This window comes from Balaenoptera acutorostrata, chromosome 2, assembly GCF_949987535.1.
Source record: "Balaenoptera acutorostrata chromosome 2, mBalAcu1.1, whole genome shotgun sequence".
Taxonomy (NCBI): Eukaryota; Metazoa; Chordata; class Mammalia; order Artiodactyla; family Balaenopteridae; genus Balaenoptera; species Balaenoptera acutorostrata.
Window position 1 is genome coordinate 99905350 of NC_080065.1, and position 23288 is coordinate 99928637.

The 23288-nt window shown below is 39.8% G+C and overlaps 1 long non-coding RNA gene across 1 annotated transcript; it reads right to left on the reverse strand.

Annotated features, from left to right (window-relative positions):
• Nucleotides 1-9857: 9857 nt before the first annotated feature.
• Nucleotides 9858-12492, reverse strand: LOC130707067 (uncharacterized). Its single transcript, XR_009007062.1, has 3 exons — nt 12270-12492; nt 10231-10307; nt 9858-9930 (listed from the first exon to the last, which is right to left on the reverse strand). It is a non-coding gene; the product is annotated as an uncharacterized LOC130707067 (long non-coding RNA).
• Nucleotides 12493-23288: the final 10796 nt, after the last annotated feature.

Here is a 23288-nt window from a genome sequence, read left to right on the forward strand (position 1 = left end):
TCACTCCCCAAGAATAAACTTAGAATATGATTTTTAAAGTCAACCCATAAGACTATTAGTTTTTTTTTTTTTTTTTTTCTTAAAGTCAGATGTACTGGTGTTTCAAGAACACTTCACTTAAAAATCTGAGTATCTTGGTCTTCTGCGTCTTACTTTGCTTTTTCAAAGGGGAAGATTTAGTTCATTGCTGAAAGTTACTTGAAAGTTGAAGACCATTCCATGTGGAACTATATGTTGTTGCACACATGTTTATGTGTATATGTATATTTAAAATATGCATATACATATAAATGTACAGTATGTATATTTTTCCTTTCTCTTTCATGTTTATTTCAAGGGCTTGATAAACCTTCCAATGTTAACTTCTAAGTATGAGCTTCCATAAAATGAAATGTCATCATAACAGATTACATACTCAAATCAAGATTTCTTATAAGCTTGTCCTTCTGAGTGTTTAAAGTATTTCTCCAAAGTGTAGTCTGTTTCCAATATGTTTCTTGCAAAGGCTGCAATTAAATGGAATATAACACATAGGGGATCTGAACTCTTTGGCTTATTATAACTCTAAAGGCTTTAAGACCTCCTTTTATACAAGTCAAAATATGCAGCATGGTGAATGGTGAGTGACACTTTGTGGTCTTGACGCGACTTTCCCCTGATCATCAGATTTTGAAATTGCTTTGCCAGAATTCTGAATAGCCCCCCACCCTTTTGCGTTTAAGCACCATATGGGGGAAGACTGGATGTTTGATACCCATACTTCTTGTCATCACGTTATGTACACTGGGAGAAACTGACTCTGAGGTTGCCTTTTTCCTGGATAGAAATAAGAGCTCACACATCTAGATGCCCATCATCTCTCTGCTAGAACTTAGATGGGGGCATATCTTTATATACTGACTTGAAAAGAGAACACAAACACATATGCTTTTCAGTTAAGTAAGTGTTTCTCCTGCACCTGCTTGATGCAATTCAAATCGTGAATGTATTGTTCGATGGCTTAATCTTCTTAGAATGTTGAGATTATGTCTCCTAAGTCAGTGTCAGAACTCCCTCATTACTGAACACGTAGGAAGTTGAACACAACTCCTGAGAAACTTATGTATTAAAAGGAACTCATCCAAGCGCAAATAAAAATGTCATGTGAGTTTCTCTGTGGTTACTGTGGGTATCAGGTTTGAATAAAAGGAGTTTTGGTGGCTGGACTGTACAGTAGGAAAAATCAGATCAACTCAAGAAATGAGGTCCTGAGAGAAATGGTTCTAAACTACGTCACAACAAACTAGGTTGGGTGGGTAGGATACACAGTTGACGATGTTGAAGAGCTTGGTTTTGGGACTGTCAGTATTAATACCAAAAGTTACTTTAAAAGAATCAACTTAATGCTCTTAAAAAACAAAACAAAGCCCCCCCCAAACTGAAAGGACAGCTCCCTTCTGATGGTCTGCTTGATAATTCTTTAATGCTGTTTTGAGCTTGACATATTTCTGGCTAAAGACACTCTTAAAAGAATATCTGTTCGTTTGAAATTTCTCATCCACCCCATTTCTTCCCATTGCATAGTTGCTCTCTGCCCAGGGAAGGGCATTCTCAGCTGTGGCTGACAGCTCTCTTCTGTCTTAAAGATGCTCTGGCGTCTCACTCAGGGCTTTGAGCCACTATGTGCAGGAAGGGAAATGCGGGAAGTATGTTAGTTAACGTGGGAGAAAAGAGATTATTTCAAAAGCAGCATGCTAGTAATTTATAAAAAGCTACTTAAGGAGCCAGTTTCCTTCAGTGCCTAAAACACTCCCTTGAGTGAGTTAAGAAGCAGCTTTCTGGTTTTGTGTATGTGGTTTCTTAGCCTGAAAGAGTTAAAAGTTTTTGAGGAAAAGCGGGCATGTGTGTGCTCACATGTGTTTTAGTTATACCAATTGACTGTTTTAATCAAATATAATAAATACCGTCTTAATTTCTACTCGACAACACAGACCTAGTCTTCTCTAACAGAATGTTTATAAAAGGTTCACATTTTATCAACTATCGTGTGTCATGAGAATTTAAACATATTTAAACATATTTAAAACCAATTATTTCACTGAACTGATACAATGTATTCACTATGTGCTAAGCACATGTGGGTTTTGATAATCTTCCTAATTTTATCTGCAAACTGCCTTATTTTTATAATCAGAACTCAGGTCAGATTAGGTAGAATACGGCTTGAAAAGCATTAACACGTGGAATATGTAGCTTCTTAGTAACTTTGAAATGAAAAACCTGTCTCTTCTATTTTACCTGTTGGTTCTAATTGTTCATAACCCCTCTGGCTATACAATAACAATGTTACCTTCAGCAGATTGATGGAAATAGAAGGTAGGAAATGCCAGTTTTACAATTGCCTTGAAGTGGATTGAAATAGAAGAGGGGGTGTAAACCATCAGCCATGCCTGTCTTTCCTCTCCCTTTGCTAGTGCCCTTTATCTCCCATTAGTGCCTGGTAGAAGTCCTGTATGTCTTGGAGCTGTCTACCATAAAGGTGCTGGCTGTGATCCACAGTGGTGAACCCAGCTAACAGGGGGAAGTGTGGAATGAACTTAGGTCTACAAAGTCTTATTCTCTACCTGAGGACATCCTTGTGGGTGCAGGTTGCAGAAAGCATCTTCAGTGAACCTGCTTTAGGTTATTCTGTCTTTTCAGATTTGTTGCCTCCACCGTGCTAATGACTTTAAAAAGCCAAAGAAGATTGTGTTCTCTTGTGTATTAACTAAAGATAGAAGTATGGGCTAAGAAAGCCAGAGAAACTTCAAATATTAGCTGACTTTTTTTGGTTTTTTTTTTCAGAATAGCACTCTCCTTCTGATTTGGTATCATTTTTGTCTATAGAAGTAGATCTTTCAGGGTCCAGTGACCTGAGAAGTGCTGTTCGTTGTGAGGTGGTTGGTGTCTCAGATCAGCCTTGTTGGCATGGAATGGAATGTCCCAGCGATGGCAGCTGTGCTTGTCTCTTTGCTTGGTCTACACAGTTTTTGCACATATATCTGGTGATTTATTGCAAGCCCAGCTGCTTTGCTTATTTTTTCATTACTTGAAATTAAAAAATTCATTTGTAATTGAAACTCAGAGAGAAATTATATTAAAAATGACTTTCCCTCAGCCAAGGAGCAGAATGTACAAGTTGGTCTCGTGATTTACAGCCATCTGCAGACAGATGCATGGTTATTTAGAGTAGACCTCTGGATGCTGGCTGGAATGCATTTTTAGCTGTAGGAGGTGCTTACTCTTGGGACTTAAGCTTAAAAACAACTGTATGGTTTTCTGATTAGCATGACTAGCACTAGCAATCCAGAAATAAAATGAGACTTTAAAACACATGTGCAGACATTTACGCCTACACACCTTCGCTCCTGCCTTTACACACACACACCCACATGCACACAGTTACGGTATTGTGTGGATTCAGAACTAGAGTTAAAGAGAACCAAGTAGAAACATTTCCAATAGATCTAAATGAAAGGAACAGTTGAGGTCAAAAGAAAGATGTCTAGGAAAGGAGGGGAAAAGCTCCAGAAGCCTCTCTCTTAGCAGTTTTTACAATTACTGTGTTCTTCACAGTAGAGAATTGGTGTCCCATTGGACTCCATTCAGGCATTTTTTTTCAAAGCACCATTCAGTTTCTTCATTCATCCATGATTTTCATTTGTTTGTGTATTTATCCTACTTTAACAGTTCATTTTAATGAGAGCCTTAGGTGTTCCTTCCTCTTTGCAGGCTCTGTGGTAGTATCTGGATGACCCAAAATTGTTAGGACTAAGCCCCTGCTTTGTGTGAGTGTATGTGTGAGAGACAGACATAATACATTATTTTTGTGATGACTGCATGTAACTAGGAGAATAAACAAAGTGTTATGGGACCACAGGAAAAAGAGTGACCAGCAGCTTTACGAAAGAGAGCAGTGGGTATGGTTCTTTTCACTGAACTTCCCTGAGAATTCACTTTTTCATACAATCCTAGGTCCTCTTTCCACTTGATCCTAAATAACAGGAGAACCTCTTCTATTTTCCTGTATCCACTCATTTTCCTTCTTCCCTTCCTTTCTCTAGGCTTTATTTCCTTTTCCCATTCATTGAAGACTTAAAGACTTAAGAATTGACTCTTCTTTTTTGGTGGATATTCTTAATATCAGCTTCCAGTATGGCCAACTTCTGGCCATGGCCTTTCTTTTTTAAAATAAATAAATAAATAATTAATTAATGTGGCTGTGTCGGCTCTTTGTTGCGACACTCGTGATCTTTCATTGTAGCGCAAGGGCTTCTTTCTATTTGTGGTGTGTGGGCTCCAGAGTGCGCGGGCTCAGTAGTTGCAGCGCACGGGCTCTCTAGTTGTGGTGCACGGGCTCTAGAGTGCACGGACTCAGTAGTTGTGACATGTAGGATCTTAGTTCCCTGACCAGGGATCAAACCCATGTCCCCTGCATTGCAAGGCAGATTTTGAACCACTGGACCACCAGGGAAGTCCCTGGCCGTAGTCTTTCAAACATCTTGTCAGGTTTCAGCCAGGACAAACAGTAAACATCCCTGGCAGAGTATTGAACAAACTCATGGATGCCACAGGCATCCTTAAAGAGATACAAAAGATGCTACCTTCCCAAGATCCAGAGCCACTCCCAGAGATAACCAAAAGAAAGACAATTCTCCTGAGAGCCAGCAACAGTCAGGAGGACCTGAGCCACAAATGGGGTGCAACCCACATTTCTCTTCCTATTTCTGGGCCCCACCTGATGTGCCAGGTCAAGTTCTCAGGACACAGAGTGAGGCCGGAAGGCAGCGCTGTCCCTGGGAGAGAGGATCCATAACCAGGGGGCACCCGAAAGCAAATTCAAAGGTCTAATTTTTAATTTTTTTTGGCCTGCCAATCTGAATTTGGGAAGGTAGGGACAAGTGAAATTTTACCTTCTTCTCCCAACCAAGCTCCACAGATAAAGATCTGGAGAGAGCTGACTTCGTTAAGAATTGTCACCCTTTGCTAGCTTCTGCAAGTTTTCCCAGGATCCTGTCTACAGCTTTTGAGTGAGTGGGGTGTCCCAGAGGGATTCCTCCTTATCTCCAGAAACTGTAGAGGAGGAAGCAGAATTTTCCTTCTGCTCTTTATGGGGAGGGCTTTGCTGAGACTCCTTTTTCTCTTGGGCACCTCATAAATGGATGAATTACCTGGGTTGAAAGTTCTTCACTGTGGCCACTGTGGTCCAAGATCATCCTTGGTAAGGTTGATCTGCTTCTTGAGGCTAAAATTTAAGGCTCCCTTGTGTTGGGCCCCCTTGTGTCATGCCCTCCTGTGTCAGCAAGAAATGCTCCAAGTTGGAAAGCTCATAACACAAAAACTGAGAAGTTAGGGTCCATGAGGGACTTGGCCACCACCTCCAGTGGCAGTGAGCAAGCTGTGAGCTCAAGGGGCTCAGCATGTACCTTCACCTGGTTGCTCATTGCTTGTGGGGGCCATTGCGAGTCTGATGTTTCTTCTTATAAAACTAGAGCTGTTCAAAGAAACTGAGGCATATTAAAAATCTTAGGAGTTTATTTGAGCAAAAATTAATTCAGTCAAGAAGCACCCCATCTAGCAGGTTGAAAGGAGCACTGACTGAGGAGCAGTATGAAATGGAAGACTTGTATAGGCAAAAGGAAGTGGGAACAAGGAAGCTGTCATAATCAACCTACTTCTGATGTCTAGGGTAAGGTTACTTTCTTTAGGGGATGGCAGGGGGCTATGAAGCAGATTACCTAGCTAGTGCTGATCGGGGGATTCCTGATGGACTCATTTAAGATTCAGTTTCTCGGAGAGTCAAAACTGTAAGTCTTGGTTTGGTGACGTGGGGTTTAGCATCAGTGACTCAATTTCGGGCCTGGTATCTTGTTTTTAACAGTATATATTTTGGAGATTAACCCCTTATCAAATACATGATTTACAGATATTTTCTCCAGTTTCATAGGTTGCCTTTTCATTTTGTTGATTGTTTCTTTTGCTGTGCAGAAGCTTTTTAGTTGGATGTAGTCCAACTTGGTGTTTCACTTTTCTTTGCACTTTTTGTGTCATATCCAGGAAAGCACTGTGGAGACCAGTGTCAAGGAACATTTTCCCCTTTCATTCTAGGAGTTATATGATTTCAGATCTTAAATTTAAGTCTTTAATCCATTTTGAGTTCATTTTTATGAGAGGTATAATAAGGAGCCAATTTGATTCTTCTGCATGTGGTTATCCAGTTTTCTCAACATCATTTATTGAAGACTATCCTCTCCCCCACTGAATAATCTTGGCTCCCTTGTTAAATATTAGTTGACCTGAAAAAATTCTGGAAAGCTATCACCAAGAGACTGTTGAAATAAGGAAACAAGCAAAACCACTATTCCCTATAATAAAAATAAGGAAAGGTCTAGAGATAAGGGACTCCTTTGGGTTCAAAGGCAACATCCCTGTCACTGTGTACCTACCCCTTATTAGCTACCTGAGAATGAGGAAAGCATTTCTTCAGCCTCAGTTTCTAAATCTCTTAACTGGGGAGCTTGACTAAATCAGCCTTGGAACTTACCTTTTCTGCAGCAAATGAGAAGTATGATGACCTGCCCAGTGCGAGTCTCAGGGCACTAACTGTACCTGAAGCTCTTTCTCTCCTATAAAAGAAATCTTAGCAGAAAGCAATCAAGTACCACTACTCTTGGATGGTGTTGAATTCTCATTAATTTATGTAATTGAATTGTGTGATTTTAATGATTATTAGTGCTAAGTTACTTGGGATCTTCTCACATTTTTACAGACTACTCCTGAAAAGGAGAACTCCAAGAAGCTGAAAGGAACATTCTAGATATCATATTTTATTTTGCCAGTGCAGAAAAAGGTTAACATAGCCAGGCCTGAGATTGCTGTTATTGAAAGGTCTGTTTGTAAGGGTGGCCTTTGGCTGGCATCTGGGAACTTGACTGAAAAAGAGTTCCCTACGCTGATTAGGAGGACTTTCCTAAATGGTAAGGGTGGCTCAATGTGTCTAGACTGTGCAAACAACACACTTTATGTGGAAAAACTGCTTTCTTTCTGGGAGTCTGGAATTGTGGTCCATGCTAGGTAGAGGGTATCTATGTGACCAGCCTCCAAAAAACCTTGGATGCTGAGTCTCTGAGCTTCCTTGTTAGATGACATTTGGTAGCTGTTGTCACAATTTGTTGCTGGTGGAATTAAGCATGTCTTCTGTGATCTTGCTGGAGAATTTTTGGAAGCTTGCACCTAGTTTCCTCTGGACTTTACCCTATGTGCCTTTTCCCTTTGCTGGTTTTGCTTTGTATCCTTTCACTGATGTCTTTGTGCTGGGTCTTGTGAGTCAGCTGAACCTGGGGTGGTCTTGGGGATACCTGACACAGGACAACTTAATGATTTCTGTTTAAAAAATCATTTCTTGAACAAATAATGCCTACGGAATTTATTTCGGGATGAGAAGACCGAGTAATGGGAGAAGAACAAAGATGAATAACACATAGACATGCCCTAGGTCAGTGGATGAGATTGACTTATTCGGGGGACAAATGCAGTGGGAACGATGGGCAGGTGGGCAGATGAGAGGGCCTGGGGGGCTGAATGTGGGCTGAGTATCTTGGAAGCTAATAAGATTGAAGATGGAAATAAGAGGGCTGTGATAAGTGCTTCTTTTAAACTTGTGCTACAATGTCTAAGTGATCTAGAAAGCCTGACCTGAGTTTGGGTATAAGGAGAAACCCCAGGAGATGTTAGGGGAGAGTAATGTTATGTTTCAGAAGGGCTACCCAGGATTGTATTTAGTCTTCTCCTACCTGAGAGAGAAGGTATTAGCATTTAGTGAGGAATACCTTTTGAAAGAGTCTTCAGGTTGGGGCCCCAGGAATTTCAAGTCAGCGGGAAAGAATCTGTATCCTGAAGTGCAATAAGCATTAGTTTGATGCTTGTGAAAACAATGACTAAACTTAGTGAGTGCTTGCTTTGTGCAGTTACTGTTGTAAGTTTTATACACATTAAATATTTGAATCATCTCAACAACCTAGGACGTAAATACTTTTATCATCTTCCCTATTTTATAGGTGTAGAATAGAGAACCAAAAGCTGTTCTTCCCTGGGTTATAAAGCCGGTAGACCCCAACTTGTAACTTCTGTGCTCGACTGCTCTGCTGGAGGTTAGCAGAGAGTTCATTCATGGGAGGCAGAACTTGTTTCCTGTCAGCATACGCCTTTCCTTGGAATACTCCAGAGCCCATGCAAGAGCAGTGGAGCGCTGGGGAGAAAGAAGCAGTCTCTCCTCCTGCCTAAGACCACGGTGATAGAGCTGTAGGGAAGCAGGCAGTGCAATGTTTAAGTGCCTGGCTTGGAGTCAGGAAGCTGGACTGGATCTACTCCGCTGTTACTGGCTGAATGATTTGGGACAGGTTCCCTAGATTTCTCTGTGTCTCAACTTCTTTCCTAAATCGAGGAAACCTAGTGTCTACATTTATGTGGATGATGGGAGGACTAAATGCCATAACATGATGGCTCTAAGTCCTTGGCACACTGCCTGGTACGTAGTAAACACTCAACAAATGGTAGCTCTTATTAATCCGTAGGGGATAGGTTATTCTCACACCAGTTTCCGTTTCATGGCCACTTTGAATTTACCACTAATTACATTTTGATGGCATTTGCATACAGTATTTAGTTGACGGAAAAATCCCATTAATACTTCATAACAAAGTACACAAATTATATGGGGAAATCATTGTTAGGATATTACAAAGGAAGGCCCACTTTTTCCTTTTATTAAACATTTACGTCTCATGAAGATGACTGTATCGCAACGGTAACTTTTATTTAGTGGGACCATTAGGTTCCTCATGAGCAAGGGATGCAGTCATTTCCTAGCCTTACTCCATTCTTAGTGTACCACCCGGAAAAGTGCAACTCCCCAATTCAACCCCTTCTCTACCCCCACCATTACCATGTCAATCTGCTCCCTCCCCTACGGTGGTTTTTTGAGTCACATCTTTGTTCACTTGTCAGCATTACTCTTAGCATTCCGTAGGCCATCAGCTCTCATCTTCTGAATCTTAGTTGCTGGTTACACACACATGAATTGGTTTTCTACCATCTTCATGCTGCTTCTACCAATGTCCTGAATGGTGTTTCTCAACCACATGTCACTGGCTGCCTTCTCCTCCCCATTCTCAACCTAGTCTTGAAAAAGGTGAGAAAAATTGTGCCTAGACCCACTCATGGATTTCCAGTTCTTTCTCTCCAGTGGCATTTGGTGACCTAAAATTGTGTGCCCACCTTTGAATCCTCGTCACGTGCATCAACATAACATTGCCTCTCACAAGGCTGGAGGGGAGGGGTGTGAAATGAGCTTGCTAACATTTCCACATAAAGGGACCTTTTGAATATCCATTCTTGCTGTTATTTAAGTCCACTGTGTTGCCTAGATATTTTCCACCTGTACTTCTGTATAGCCTTTATTTCTTAGTCTACTATTTGCACTGCAGGTGTTTGTCTTTAGGTATTACTTCACGCTTGTCCTGACTGAAATCCATCAATTGTTATTGACATTTAAAATATTTTCTGTTCCAGAGTTCTAACTATAGCACTTTATCAACTATAGCACAATATCAAAAATATTATATGAAAATTTTATGAGAAACACTGAGAAAATTTTATGGAAAACATTGTCTATTATTTCATTCATTCATATGTAACATCTTCCAAACTCTTTGCTGTATACACATACCTCCTCTACTATCGCTTAATATGTTTAAAGTCAAATGTCCCCGGGTGGGCAGAATTGCTGACGTGATTCACGCGCATGGGAGAGACCCAAGCAGATCTCCTTGTCTTGATACTTACTCTTTTAGTTCAAATCTCGGGTTGGTTAGTCACATCAACAAGACTGTAGTTGGACCATCCTTACTTGTTCTGTGATTGAAAAGGTCACATGAGACGTCAAATCAGACTGCACGTATTGTTTATGGAGGCCATCAATGCTGTCACAGAAGGAAACTAGATAGGTTTGCTAAGATTTATCCTCTTGTTAGCTATGCAGTATTTAAATCAGGGGTCTGTTCTTAGAGGGGCTAGAGAGGAGCTATTCTTTGTCTCACTTGATTCATCACAAACAGAATGGGACCCTGACATGGGGAGGTGCTACCGATTGCCTGATAAGTCATGGGAGGGGTAGACAGATCACAGATCAGCAGATGCTACTGCAGTCCTTACCTTGTTTCTAGGTTCTGCAGCTGTTCCTGTGATAAGGCTGATGCAAGGAAAATAATGCTCTTTCCCTCTCTCTGGTTCTGTATTGGTATAAGAATTTGAAGTATCATAAGAGAAACATACCCATCCATACAATTAAAAAATGTGTTTTTTTTTTTTGCTTAAGTCACATTTGGAAGTGGATTTGGGAGGTCCCCTGAGGCATCTGTTCTCTAAGTGCTTACTCAGGAATCTCAGTACTGCTGCCTTTTTGACTATGTAGTGAGAGCATCTTGGGTCAAGAGCTCTGAGAAGGTCATCTGGGGTATTTCGGGCCAGGCTTGGAAGTGGCAAACTTGACTTCTCTCCATAATTCATTGTCCAGAATAGTTTACCAAGATGTAATATGGGTAAAAAATACACTTTTTTTCTTTTCCTCCTCTGGAGGAAAAGAAAATTCTAAATAGATAGCATTAACCTTTACCCTGCTACCTCCATGTAAAGACGTGGTCTTGCCTCTGGGTTTGGGACTGATGACTTTAAAAGTCAGGGGAGAAAGGAGAAAGTGTAGTCCATACCCACAGTATAGACTCAACATGTATCTCATTCTTCTTACCGGCTCCTGCCATATAGCTGAGTCCAAGTCCTCACCTTGTAATAATCACAATGTATTTTCTATTGTCGCTGTAACGAATTACCACAAACTTAGTGGCTTGAAATAACACAAATGTATTACTTTATAGTTCTCTAGGTTTGAAGTTAACACAAGTCTCACTGGACACTACAACAAGGTGTTGACAGGGTTGTTCTTTCTGGGGATTCTAGGGTAGAACTAGTTTCCTTCTCCCAGCTTCTAGAGGCCACCCACATTCTTTGGCTTGTGGCCCCTTCTGTCTTCATATTCAACAATGTTGTATCTCTCTGACCTTTCTTCCATGGTCACATCTCCCTCCCACCCTGACCTTAGCCAGGAAGGGTTCTTTTGAGGACCCAAATAATTAGGTAGTCTAGGGTAATCTTTCCATCTCAAGGTCCTTAACCTTAATAATACCATCAAAGTCCCCTTTTCCATATAAAGTAACATATTCACAAGTTCCAGGGATTAGGATGTGGATATCTTTGGGTGGGAGCCTTATTCTGTCTACCACTCCCAGCAAACACTTACATAGTGGTTACTATCTAGCAGGTTCTTAATGTTCCTTATATATACTTCTCTCATTTAAACCTCATAACAATTCTCTGAGATAGATCCTAATTATATGCCCATTTTCAGGTGGATTTTTAGATGAGTAAACTATGGTTCAAAGAGGTTAACTCATCCAAATTCACAGAGCTAGGAAGTACAAGAGGTCAGATTCCATCCTAAGTAGCAGACTTCAGAATCCAGGCACTTAATCATAACCTTATACTAGCTATATACTGTAACATAGTAATGTATAGTATATAATATATACTTCATAGTGAGTATATAATAATATATAATACATAGTGAATCATACTAGAGATCTGGTATATATTCTAACTTATCACTGGAACCCTCCCTGTTTCCTCTTCTGCTACTTTGCTTCCATTCTTTTGCAAACCAGCCCCCTCCCTTGTTCTAGAGCCCTGCTTATCTACAGGCCTGGAGTCCTGTTACTGACTTGGTGTGCATGCAACGTGCTACTTCCTGACACGCTTGTTAATGCTAAGTCTGGAATTTCCCAAGTGTGGATTGGGCAGACTATTGATGGTCCACGGATGGGCATTGTCTATTTCAGTCGGCTTTTAACATTTCCATATAAATCCAGGAGAAAGTTGCTGCTCAGCTTATGTTTTTCAAACACTCTAAAACCTGTTAATCTCTTGTTCACAAAGAGAGAAGATCTCATTTTGTTAGAGGTCTATAGAGCAGGGTAAAGGCCTGCAGAAAAACAGGGTTGGCCAGCATTTAATAACATTGATAATTTTGGTTACCTACTAATGATGGCAGGTAATTCTGTGTTCTCATTTACAAACATAAAGTTCTTTAAAATTTTATTTCAATAAAGTATACCTATTTCAAGAAAATAGTAAGTACTTACAGTGTGGAAAAGTAGGTCCATGGTGATGACAGTAATTGTGAGGGAGGCATATGAGTGGATGCCATTTGCCAGATGAAGTGCCTACGGCCTCCCTGCATCCTGGCCTCTCCCATGCTTCTAGATGACCATTGCCTGTGGGATCCTCCTGACTATTCGGATCATAGGCTCTGGGTACCTGTCTGCCTGACAGGACTCCTTGCCGTGTCCTGTATTGCTTCCCTGATGTCTGCCCCACCTCAACTCCAAATCCCAGCCACTCCCACCCTCATCACTCAGTTACACAGTCCCTTTTCTGGTCCTCTGTGTGACAAGATACGGCAGCTGTATGGGCTCAAACTGTTCCACTGGGATTATAGTCTGCGATCTCAGACAATGAACCATGACTCTCCAAAGTTACAAGCCCAGACATTCCAACGAGAAGGAATGTTGGGAAATGCCTTCTCATGTCAGATGAGATTTTGCAAATGCGAGAATATACTTTGAGAGAAATGTGAGGTTTTATTTTTAATAGTATGCCTGTTAGAGATGGAGTTATAACTAAAATAAGGAGATTTTCTCCATCAGCAAAACCCAAAGCCACTCTCGCTACAGTCTGGTCACCCTTGACAAAGATGAAAATGTAAGAACAGTTTTGACTGTTTTCATTATGAGGTTTATAGCCAGGTATTTGCATAACATAGTGGACTTACATAAAAACGCTAAAAAACCCAAACAAACCCACAATTGTTTGTGTGAAGATAATGTGAAAGAAAATCTTAAACTCAAAAGTTGCATTTTTACTCTCTTCTCTTAGCAATGTTTTTTTCCTTCATGAAGAGGGCAACAGTTTCTCTGCATCTCTTGTACTCATCATACCTAGAAATACTGTTGTTGATGTTTTATATTTTGCTTAATCAAATAAAACTTGATGTTAAGCAAAATTGTGAAAGAGGCAAAATCTATATTCTAGCCACCCCATTCCTCTGCTTTTAACTACACGTCTAGGTTCATGTTTCCCTCAGATGCAAATATTCTAGAGCTGTTTTTGTAGGATGGGGATGCTGTCGATCAAAGGTAATGGGTGTGGTTTCTTTGTAATCCTCCAGTTTGTCTACACAGGGATTTTAAAGAGCAGGGTGTGAGCAATAAATGTTGGTCCCATTGATGTCTGCTTATCCCTTGCCTATTGGCTTTGTTTTTACTGCCATTCGGGGAAAAAAATTATCCAGTGAACCAAATATACATCAAGGTGTTAGGGGACTAATATATTGCTTCCCTTAGGAGAAAATTTTTATGTCCTTTACAAAACTAGGATGTTTTATTTCATGTTAAGCTATTTAGAAGAAAAAGCAAATGAAAACTCTAATTCCATATATGTATTGGAAACTGAGATGGCTCGGAGCACACCAGCCTATGGAGGTTAATAGACGAGCAGCAATCATAAGAAAACTTGAAGAAACATTTTTTTGTGGCAGGGAGGCACTTCACCCTCTCATCTTTGTATTCAGTAACTTTGGGGTTCCTCAGGGGAATCCTTCCAATCTTTGTCCTCATGGCCATTAGGCCTGCTGTTTATCCTGTTTCTGGAGCCAGTAAGGTCCTCTAAGGCCCAGTATCCGATACCCTTAGCTTCTGATTTTCGAGGTTTTTCCGTCCATGTTTTCACATGTTCCAATCACAAGCCCCAAGCAGAAGAGTCCTCTTCTTCCTCAGCCCTCTGAGCTTTGGAATGCTGTTCTTTAGTGAAACAGATGCTGTAGTGAGTTGAATGGTGGCCCCTGCAAAAGATATGCCTATGTCCTGATTTCTGTAAACTGTGAATGTGACCTTACTTTGGAAAAGGGTATTTGTTAAGGATCTTGAGATGCAACCATTCTGAATTACCCAAGTGGGCCCTAAATCCAATGACAATATCCTTATAAGAGACAGAAGACACAGACAAAAAAGAAAGGCCATGTGAAGACAGAGGCAGAAATCAGAATTTTGCTGCCACAACGCAAGGAATATCTAGAGCTGTTGGAATCTGGAAGAGTTTCGAGAATGTTCTCCCTTAGAGCCTTTGGAGGGAGTGTGACCCCGCGGACATCTTGATTTCAGACTTGTGGCCTCCAGAACTGAGAGAATCAACTTCTCTTTCAAACCACCGAGTTGGTGAAAATTTGTAAAAGCAGCCCTAGGAAAGTAATACAGGTGGACTTTTCAGACATTATTTATTTCAACCTCTTGGCTCCATTCCTGGGGATTGGGTTTAGGGCATGGTATATGACAGTCTCAAAATCAGGCCTCAATCAGATGCTGACTCCTTGACCCTGAGCCATACTATATGCCTCAGTTTTCTCTTCTTCCCTTAGGTTCAAGTTTTTGTGATTACCCTTCAGGGGCTTCCCTAGAACCTGTGAAGGGACTCTGGGTGTCCGTACAGGGGGTGTGTCCCTAGCAGCCATGGTCACTTACCCTGCTTTAATAGAGAAGTTCAGAGGTAGACACCTGACTCTGACTTAGCCAGTCAACTGAGATGGGGGAATTGGGACCCAGAGCAGTGGGCAGATGGAGTAGTCACATGTAAATTCAGGAGTGGGTAGGACCACACTGCATGGAGTAAACTGAGGCACAAAGGAAGTGTCTGCAGATTAAAAAAAAAAAAGGGGACCCACAGATAGGAGAATGAAGCATGTTCCCAAGGCTGTCCACTTTCTGGTCCTTCCTGAGGCCTGTATTTTGGCTCTTTGTTCCCAATCATGAATGTAACAAGTTCCCGTTTTTTTTTTGCTTACATAAACTTGATTTGGTTAATATTATTTGTCATGAAAGAGTCCTACAGACCCAAACTGTGGGTTCTTCAGTCAAGCCTAGGAACAGTGAGGCTCAGACCGGTTCCCTCCTGGCTAGCATTTGCAACCTGCAAAATATTTTTATCACATTATCTCATTCCAACCTTGCACGGGAGGATGAGCTACGAGGCACTGGGGGCAGGAGCTTTGACCCGTACTTGGCGTACGAAGACACTGAACTTAAGAGAGTGGTAGCAGCTCTGGATTCCCAGTGCATTCTGCTCAGTACAATTCTGTTGTATAAAACAAACACCCACAATAGAACTAAACAACCCCAGCAGGGCCGGGTTATGAAAGCTGCTTCACCATAGAAGGTTCTGAGCAGGAGAAATAACGGGACCAGTGCATTTTGTGACTAAATTCAGGTCAGACAGTGGGAAGGAAGGGGTTGGAGCAGGACAGAGAATGGCCCAGGCTGAGAGCTGTTACGAGCTCTCAGCCCCGCCCCCAGAAAGGATGACAGGGAGCACTAAAGAGGTAATTAGGCCCCTGATGTGAGAAGCAGTCACAAATAAGCCGACAAAGCCATAAGTAAGCCAGGGGCATCCAGCGAGGATTAAGTACCATTAGCTAACCTGTTAGTTTAGAAGTATCTGGCTTTTAGAAGACAGTTTTACTTTAACTCATGCGTTGACCTATACCAGTTAATTCTAAAATGGAAAGCAGGCTTTGTGGTTACATGTTTCAGGTTTTAACATTTTAAAAAGAGTTTGGGAGCACAAATGATGAATATCAGAAGGCTCCTGCAGTTTCTGTCCTACTCATTTTCAAACCTAGCTCAAATTCTTCGGGGGTTTTTTTTTTTTTTTTTTTTTTTACACTATAATTATCAGTCACTACTCTTTTTGCTACAGCCTGTTTTTCCTCTCTGAGCTTTAGATTTCTAGCTGTTCGCCCAGCAGGAACAAGGCAAGTACAATGAAGAATCCTCCCAGTGGTCTGGTCATTCATTCAACCAACTATGTGCCAAGCATTGTTCTAACAGCTCGGGATATATCAGTGAAGAAAGATTGCTGCCTTTTTGGAGCTTACATTAAAAAGTTTGGTAAAAAGGAAAAGTGCAATAGAGCAGGAAAAGGGATGGGAGAATGGGTTGGAGTTTTCCGTAGGGTAGGTTATTTCTATTTTGACCCACACCCACTCTGCTGATCTTATGTAAGATCTCCTTTGATCGGCCCTTTGATCTGCTCCTCTACAACCCTTAATGTTTTACGATGGAACCATTCTCCTGATTTTAGGTTTCCTACTTAAATCTATTGGAATTGAGGTAACACTTGCCAAGGGCTCAGGATTCGGGCTATGTGGCAAGTAAAGAAATTCTCAGCCATGAGGCTGATATAATATTGTGTCCATGTGTTACCTACCTGCATTATAATTATTCCAAAGGCTTAGAAAAGAAAAGGACAACCTTCTTTCCTCTTTATCATATTACAGCTGACATTAATTATGCTGCCTATTTGTCCTCCATTCACCTTATTAGGAAAATAATTCAGAGTAGAGGAAAAGTCTGTCTTAAATAATCAATCTGGCTATTTCTGACATGTTTAACAGGAACAAAATAACTAAATTATCTATTTTTCAGAAATAAAAAGAATTTTCCATTTGTTTTACCTTTCTTGCCTTCTCCACCTTCTGCAGAATTGATACTAGTAGGGAACTTCCTTTGAAGTCAAGCAAATGAATCCTTGAGATTTCAGAGTGTGAACTTTGTTAAACTTCACTATTTGGAAAGCCTTTCTACCTTTGAGTTCTTAGCTTGCCCTGGAGGACCAGCTACATAATTTTCAGAGCCCAGGGCAAAATGAGTACTTGGAGCTGGTGTTCAAAATTAAGAATTTCCAGATGGCAATAGCAGGGCATTAAACCAAATGTGGGACCCTGCTGACCTGGCCATCAAGCTGGCTGTACCAATTTGTATTACTACCAACAGTACACAAGGATTCCCTTTTCTCCACATCCTTTCCAACACTTGTTAGAATGGCTATTACTAAAAAGACAACTAAGAGGTGTGGGGTGATACTTCATTGTGGTTTTGATTTGTTTTTCCCTGATGATTAGTAATGTTGAATGCCTTTTCATGTACCTCCTGGCCATTTATACATCATCTTTAGAAAAATGTCTGTTCAAATCCTCTGCTCATTTTAAAATTTGATCACTTGAGTGGTTTTGCTACTGAGTTGTATGAGTTCTTTATGTATTTTGGATATTAACTCTTTATCAGATACATGACTTGCAAATATTTCGTTCCATTCAGTGAGTCGCCTTTTCATTTTATTGATGGCTTCCTTTGCTGTGAAGAAGCTTTTTAGTTTGATGTAGTTCCACTTGTTGAGTTTTGTGTTTGGTGTCAAATCCAAAAAATCATTTCCAAGACTGTAATCAAGGAGTTAACTGCCTGTGTTTCCTTCTAGAAGTTTTATGGTTTCAAATCTTACATTCAAGTCTTTAATCCATCTTGAGTTAATTTTTCTGTATGGTGTGAGATAGTGGTCCTATTCACTCTTTTGCATGTGGCTATTCAGTTTTTCCAGCACCATGTATTGAAGAGGTTGTCCTTTCCCCATTGTATGTTCTTGGATCCTTTGTCATATTAATTACCCATATATGTATGGGTTTGTTTCTGGGCTTTCTATTCTGTTCCATTGGTCTATATATCTCTTTTTATGCCAGTATCACGCTGTTTGGATTACTATAGTTTTGTAGTGTATTTTGAAATCACTAGGTAGTGTGGTGCCTCTCACATTGTCCTTTTTGCTCAAGATTGCTTTGTCTAGTTACAGTTTTTTGGTTTCATATGAATTTCGGGTTTTTCCTTACTTTTGTGAAAAATGCATTAGGATTTTGATAGGGATTGCATTGAATCTAAAGATGACTTTAGGTAATAAGGACACTTTAACCATATTCTTTCAATCCATGAACATGGGATAGCTCTTCATTTATTTGTGTTTTTTTCATTTCTTTCATCAGTGATTTCGAGTTTTTAGTATAGAGATCTCTCACCTCTTCAGTTAAGTTTATCCCTAAGTAATATTTTATTTTTTTTGATGCTATTGTAAGTTAGATTTTTTTCTTAGTTCTGTTTTGTATAGTTCATTGTTAGTGTATGGAAATAGATCTGATTTTTGCTTGTTGATTGTGTATCTTTCAACCTTACTGAATTTATTAGTTCTAAAGAGTATTTTGGTGGAGGGTTTTTCTATATATAAGATCACACCATCTTCTTCCTTTCCAATTTGGATGTTTTTATTTCTTTTTCTTGCCTAATTACTTGTTATGACTACCAATACCATGTTTAATAAAAGTGGCAGGAGTGGACATCCTTGTCTTATCTCTAGTCTCAGAGGAAAAGCACAGCTTTTCCCTGTGGGTATAATGTTAGCTGTGGACTTGTAATATATGTCCTTTACCTATGTTGAGGTACATTCTCTTTATACTCCCTGAGAGTATAGTATTTATTTATACCCAATGAGAATTTTTATCATGAATGAATGTTGAATTCTGTCACATGCTTTTTCTGCATCTATGAGATAACTGTGTGATTTTTATCCTTCGTTTTGTTGCTGTGATAAAGCTCATTGATAATGCAAATGTTAAACCATTCTTGCATTCCTAGAATAAACCCACTTAATCATGGTGTGTGATCCTTTTAATGAACTGTTGAGTTGAGGATTCAACGATTAAGGAACTGAAACTTTTCGTTTAACCTTGCCTAGGTGTTGGTTGTCTCTCCAACATTTGTGATGACCCAAGCAGCCTACTTTGTTGCTAGTAGTTGAGGGTGTGCCAAGACCTATCAGTGTTCCTCAGGGGAGGATCTCAGTAAGCATATAGACTCAAGCTAATTGGTTGTTGGATCCTCAGGCTGCAGCTTATAAAGTTTGCAAATATATCTATTTCAGGGCAAGACTGGGAGATGGGTGTTTCTGTCTGTTCCTTCTGCACTGAACCCTGGTCTAATAGCTGGTTAAGAACTGTTTCCTTGTTTGCTCCCATCCCAATGAACCCAAGTCCTGCTGGCCACCAGAGCCAGGCTATCAAGGAGTGTGTCTTTTGGACGGCAGCCACAGAAGCTAGGGTGCCAGATACATGTACAAGCTCCTTTCTTGGAGATACCACTGACCTGGGGTAAGGCAGAGAAAGAATGCAAAGATGGTACTTGCTAACCTCTGCTCTTTTGGAGAGTATTTCAGTAGGCCCCTAGTTGTGTGTTGAATTGAATGCCTGCAACTTGGGCCGAAGTGTTGAGATAAGCAAATAGGCTTCTTCCACAGAAAGACGGCACATTTCAGTGTGCTGCCTCTGTACTGGGCCCTGAGGGGTAGCCAGGTGAGCCCGTGCAAGCCCCTTAAGAACTGTTCCTCAGTTGACTACACATTCAGTTCTCTCATAGCATGTGCCTTTGATGTCATGTTGATATCACTTTTATTTAACTTTATTTAAAATAATTATTTAAAACTAGTTCATATTTATTTAAAATTTTAATAATTTTAAAATAAAATTTAAAAAATTCTTTTGGTAATCTAAGCATTTAACATTACTTAAAACTACATTATTCAAGTTTTAAAATTATTATCTACTAGGTCTGTCAAATGTGTATAGGGATCTGCTAAAGACTGTTTTCTCTAACTTTGTTCTTATATTTTGGGGCAAAACTATTTGAAATATGAATTTTCATGGCTTTTAAATTTTTTTAAACAAATTGTCATAGATGTATACACCTGTGTAACTACCACCTCAATCAAGATATAGGGCATTTTAATCATCCCAGGGAGTCCCTTTATTCTCCCTTGAAGTTGATCCTCAATTTCATGGTCAACTACTTCTTAACTCTATCACTATAAATTAGTTTTGTCTTTTTTTTTTTTTTGCTCAGCATGTCTTTAAGGATCATTCATATTGTGGTGTATATAAGTAGTTTCTTTTTATTGCTGAGTAGTATTCCTTTATATGAATACCATAAAGTGCTTATCCGATCTCCTATTGATAGACATTTGGGTTATTTTCAGTTTTTTGCCATTACAAAAAAATCTGGTGTAAACATTCTTCTACAAGACTTTTTACAGACATGAGTTTTCATTTCTCTTGGGTCAATACCTATGAGTGAAATTCTGAGTTGCAGGAAAATGTTAACTTTATAAGAAACTGCTGAAGATTGTTTTAAAGTTTTCACAGCAATTTAAAATCCCCACCAGCAATGTATGAAGGTTACTCTACATGCTTGTAGGTAAAAGACGCTTGATTCTGGTTGCCCTCAGAAATGATTCTCAGAGTGTTCTTTGTGTCAGTTGGTTCTTTTGTTGAACTCAACAGAGAGTTCTTGGTAAATTAAGGAAGAGGGAACACAGTCAACACTGTAAGTGGCTCAAAGAAGCAGTGGGATTGGAACGAGCCACAGTAACAGGCTGATGGGAGGAGCCATCAACTGATGGCAGGGATGGAAATTTTAACCACCCTCGAAGATAGAAATACCAGGCAAGAGTATCTAATTTATCCTAACTGAGTCATAACTTGCCTCTTGGCTAGGGACCAGCAGGACCCCCAAACACATTTTCTGCCACGAAGGTATTAGTTCCTCAAATGTTAAGGGGATCTGTTAAGGAGAGGAATTAGATCTTTGGTAGTCAAACCCAACAAATAGCCATTATAATCTTCTGAATTTTCAGGATGATAGTTCTCTCATTGTCCTAATGTATATTTTCTTAAGTATCTTTTTATTTTTGCTCTTTTCTTGCTTATTCATCCTGGAATGAGGGAGAATCTCTGCAGACCCAGTGTTTGCCAGTGGACATAGTAACAACTTTCCTTCCCATGTTACCACCAGTTCTTTGGCAGTCTGATCCAGCAGAGCATCTGAAAATACATCATCTCAGGAATGTCCTGCTGTGAGGCTTTTAAAAACTCTTGACTTTCCAATTCTTTGAGTACTCTTCAGGAATTAAACCTATGCACACGTAAGGGGACATGACCCCTTCCTCCCTTCGCTTCCTATTTTATTATTATGCGATTGTTGAAACTGTCCAGTGGCTATAAGAGGGATTTCTATTAGATGGTACTTCTCTAGCCACCTCTTGGCTGTGGGACAGTGGCTGAACTGACTGGTACAGAGCTGGTTTACCTAGTTAGGGGACAGGCAAAAGAATAGCCCAACCAAAGGAGTCTCTCTGACTGCTTTCAAGCTGGTGAATCAGATTGCTTTCTGCTTGGGAAGCCTGTGTCCGTTGCCAATAACTAATCCAAATTCACTCCATAGATTTTATAGCTCTTTCTTATTTTTACTAGTTTTTCTCCCAGTGTTAAGAGTTTGATCTCTCTCAATGATTTTATACCTGTTATATCAGAAAATTGGAAGGGATAGCAGTAGCTGACAACCATTTTGGACTGAATATGCATTTATCACAGATTGTGTATATTAATAGCACAATTAAACATAGTTGTTTAAATAGTCTTCTGTATCAATTAGTGGTACCTTCAGTATTGCAAAGAAAAGTTGAAAACTAAAACATTTCTACATGGGAATCTTCTAGAGTGTGTCTACTACTTCCCTGGAGAGTGCATTCAATGGTTCATTCACCAGACATGTATCCTGACAGGCCTGTGATCAGCTTTCCTAGAGGCATGAACACCAACAAACTATAACAAGATTTTGGACTCTAATTTTGGAGAGATGGTTATTTTCTGAAGAATAACAATTTATTTTAGGTACATTCATACAACTACCTCAATCAAATGGTGTGTTTATGCCATTGTCTTCCTTGTAACGGTATTTAAATCTGTTCTATTTAATAATAGAAGTCTGAGTATGTGTTTTTTGTACATATAAATTGCTGTAGAGGTTTATCAAAATAAGTAGGGCTACAAAAAGGGCAAAAACTAGACTGACAAACTCATAGCAGGATGGATGAGAGAGCAGCAAATGAACAAAGTGAAAAAGCAGGTTTCTCTGGTTTCCCTGACTATTCATAAGTAGCTAATACAATTTGTTCCAGTGCTGAGGATAATCAGAGTCTATATCCCTAAACTCTTTGACTGAAGTAAGCTGTAAGCAAAGAAAAAGAGACAAGATATAACTCAGAGAAATTTAATCCATTCATCAAAATTAATCCACATGAATAAGTAAAGCTAGGCATAAAGAAGAGAGAATACATGTCATGTTTATCTTTTTCTCCAAGTTTGCAGTCAAATGCATGGGAAGAAACTTGGTGCATTTCATTTGTGATGCTTTTGAAGTCTTTGCTTGAAACTGCAAATTATTGCTTTGCTTCTTAACATCAAGCTCTAGAAGTGATTGTTGTTAATTTTGAAAATATTTTGTTTATTTTCTCTTTCAAAGAAGAATAAATCCTGATTGACAGATGACAGGAACTACTGCTCCTTCTTATAGAGACATGTACCAACATGCTTCTGAGTAACCAAGTGACATCCAAAGGGAACTGATTAAAAATGTTCCATTATGGCATCCGACATACCACATTGGAGAGCTAGTTTGGTAGGAACCGTATTGGATATCTAGCATTTTTTTTCTGCACAATAACAAATAATAAAAATTATCTGATGTTTTCCATGGGAAGAACTAGAACTGAAGGATTTTCTGAGAGTTGAATGACATCTGACAGGGACTCCCTAATCCCTTCCCTCTAAATAACTTCTTGTGAATTCAGGGTTTTGACCCAGCATTTGTCTGCTTTGTGTGAGCTTCTGAATAGAAAGATGATATCAGGTAATATGTGATATGGGGATTAGCTCACAAAGACAAGGTGGCACAGGATTTTTGTAGCCATATATTACCATAAAATCTACAACTGAAGAGCCCAGGCATAGAGAGAAAGTTGATCATTTTTTTAAAATCTTTATTGGAGTATAATTGCTTCACAATACTGTGTTAGTTTCTGTTGTACACCAAAGTGAATCAGCCATATGCATACATATGTCCCCATATCCCCTCCCTCTTGAGCCTCCCTCCTGTCCTCCCTATCCCACCCCTCTAGGTCATCGCAAAGCACCGAGCTGATCTCCCTGTGCTATGCTGCTGCTTTCCACTAGCTGTTTTACATTCAGTAGTGTATATATGTCGATGCTACTCTCACTTCGCCCCAGCTTCCCCCTCCCACCCCATGTCCTCAAGTCCATTCTCTAGGTCTACATCTTTATTCCTGCCCTGCAACTATGTTCATCAGTACCATTTTTTTTTTTTTTTTTAGATTCCATATAT